Consider the following 3097-nt stretch of genomic DNA (forward strand, 5'->3'; position numbering starts at 1 on the left):
ACAATCAGGATAACATTCCTATCTCTCTGGTTACACAAACAGTATTGCGTAAGGGGATTCTCAAGGCTTCCTTGCTGCGTAAGAAGAGTTACGCACGGGACCTTCTAGGTTCAAGCAGGCTATAAAAGGAGCCCTCCACCCCTACAAGAAAGGAAAGAGGGAGAAAGAAAAGAAATGAGAGAGAGAGAGAGACAGAAGGAAAGAAAAATAAAAGAAAAGGCATGCTGCCAACGTCCATGGCAGAAATGAGAGGAGAAAGGGAAAGAAAGATAAAGAAGAAGAAAAGAAAAGAAAAGGAGGCATCGCTGGACGTCCCAACCTGTAGGAAAAGAACGAAGGAAAAGGAAAGAAAGAAAGCGGAATCGTTGGTCAGGCTGAACTCATTAGTTGGTAAGAGCCTACCCTCATTTTTTAAAAATAACTCTCCTTTAAACCCCTTTTATCCATAGTAATGGAGAATCACATCGTGTACGACCGAGTCCACTCAGTGAAAGATCACCTGAGTCCCAAATACATAAGCTTAGAAAACTCTTAATTCACTTAGTCAAAATCAAAGACAGGTGGATCAATATTCTAAATACTATCCGAAAGTTAAACCTTAGAAGACAACCAGGCAAGCAAGGTAAGGGCTTTGTCCTCTAAGCTTGCATTGATTTGAGTTGGTAGAGTTTAATTTATCTTTGTATAATGTGAGGGCTTTCTCCTTTAAGCTTACGTGGTTTAGAGTTAATATTATATTGTCATTTACAAGCTTTCATGACACTTGAACTTTTCCCGTATTTGTTTGCCAAGTCCAACTATTTATCCTTTGGGAATATTGATTTAGGAGTGATGATAAACATTCATGGCCTTTCAGAAATTATGTGAGAGTTTTATCCTTTAAGTTTATTTTAATTCAAGTTGATATGAACTATATGGTCTTTTACATGTTCTTATGATTTTCTCTCTACAAATGTTTAATTTATCATCAACAATTATCTATCCTTTTGAGAATTATGATATGATGTCAATTACAAGTGATCTTTATGAATTTATGTCAAGCGACGGATACAGGCCTTGCCCTTGCCCTTATTAATTTGTTAAGTTAGTCATTGTTACTCTTCTCTTTATTGAGTTGGCCATTACTACTCTCGTATTTATTAAGTTGGTCATTACCACCCTCCTTATTAATGAGTTGGCCATTGCCACTCTTTTATTTGTTGAGTTAGCCTTTGCTGCTCTCCTTTTATCGTGTTAACCATTGTCACTCTCCTTTTTATGAGTTAGTCATTGTTACTCTCTTTCTTACTTTATTGGCCTTTTGCTATCTACGTTTACGGCTTATTGGCCTTTTACTATCTATCTTTACAGCTTGGGCATGTGATCTGATATTCTAAAACCTCATAATTCAGTTTGCATTCTCTATAAGTGCAAGTGATGTGTTAAGAGGTATTATAACTAGTGATTCAAATATTTATCATGGACGTAATGCGTTACGGGTAGCAACCCTCTTGGTTGGTATGTAATTCTGTGGGTTGGTTGGCGTGGTATACAATCGATGTAAGTAAATCGCCATACATGTTATATCACCTTTTAAAGATTGGATGTCGGAAATAGTCGTTCCATGAACACATCATGTTACGTAAATTCTCTAACTGCGTTGTTGTGTCACTTTGAGATGTTCGCATAAATCCACGTTAGCATTGTCCATGCCGGCGATATCCGTAGTTATGAGATACGGGTCGAGTCGGGTTTTTTATAAATTATATTCCACATTGTGATGATCATTTCGTATGATGAGCCGCACACACTCTGTTAGGCATGCATCTCATGTAGATTGTTTGTGCATACTGATACCCTCATATTAGTGGAGTACGGGATATATCAGAACCCTTATATTACTTTTATGAATTTTTTAAATTATTGTTAATCTTAAAGGATAACCATCACTATGAGTAGGGCGTTGACCCTCTCCAACAATACAAATAATGCAGGTGACGTACAGATTGAAGACCTAGAGAACAATCTCTCTATGAAAGATTATGCTGAAAGAATAAGAAGATAGTTTTATGATTTATTTTTATACTTCCACTACGAACTCAATAAATGTAATAAGCTTCCATTGAGAGGGCATTTGATTATTTACTGAATTATTTTATTCTAATGAAATAATCAATACAATCGATTTTATTCCCGTGAATGTTACCTTCATGAATGTATTTAGATATGATCTAAATGAAAAAAATATAAAAATAGACTGCGATTTTTAAAAGCATCTACATTATACATTATTAACACCCGATTTTCTTGGGCACAAGAATAAACTCTGGCCGTGAAAATTCGGGATGTTATAGGGCGTCACTCTCACTGGAGCTTTGGATTTGACTCATTCGTTAGATCTTTACCTTAAATGATATCTCCAAATGGATGAATGGTGTGGATACAACACATACATCATAGTGGGGTTCACAGAACTTGGTGACGTCACTTCAGTAGCAAGTCTCGCAACTCAACCTGTCAGTATCTAATCCACGTCCGCAAAAATAGATCGGTTACTCCCCTACCACCAGCCAATAGCTGGTGGTCGGTGTTATGTGGGCCCCACCATGATGTATGTGTTTCATCCATGCCATCCATATATGTTTCTAGATCATTTTATGATGTGAGACCAAAAATGAGGTATATCCCAATCTCAAGTGGACCACATTACAGGAAAACAATGTTGAATGAATGTCGACCGTTAAAAACTTTTTGGGGGCCATAAAAGTTTTGGATCAAGCTAATCTTTCTTTTTTCCATTCATCTGGGTCTATATGACCTAATCAACATATTGGATGTCAAATAAACACTACATTGAGCCTTAGGAGAATTTTAATGGTGGATATCCAATCACTATTGTTTTCCTGTGCTGCAGTCATCCTCAGATTTATATTCCTCTCATTTTTGGCATCAAGCGCTAAAATGATCTTTAAAAATGGATAAATGGAATGGATGAAACACATACATCACGGTGTGTAAGCCCCGTATCCTAGACCGTACCGTTCCTTAGACTTCCGCGGTCTTCCCTGTCGAATTCCAGCAACCTTCGACCCTTAACCGGTATTTGCGTGTAACCCTG

Source organism: Magnolia sinica, chromosome 11, assembly GCF_029962835.1.
Source record: "Magnolia sinica isolate HGM2019 chromosome 11, MsV1, whole genome shotgun sequence".
NCBI classification, from domain to species: Eukaryota; Viridiplantae; Streptophyta; class Magnoliopsida; order Magnoliales; family Magnoliaceae; genus Magnolia; species Magnolia sinica.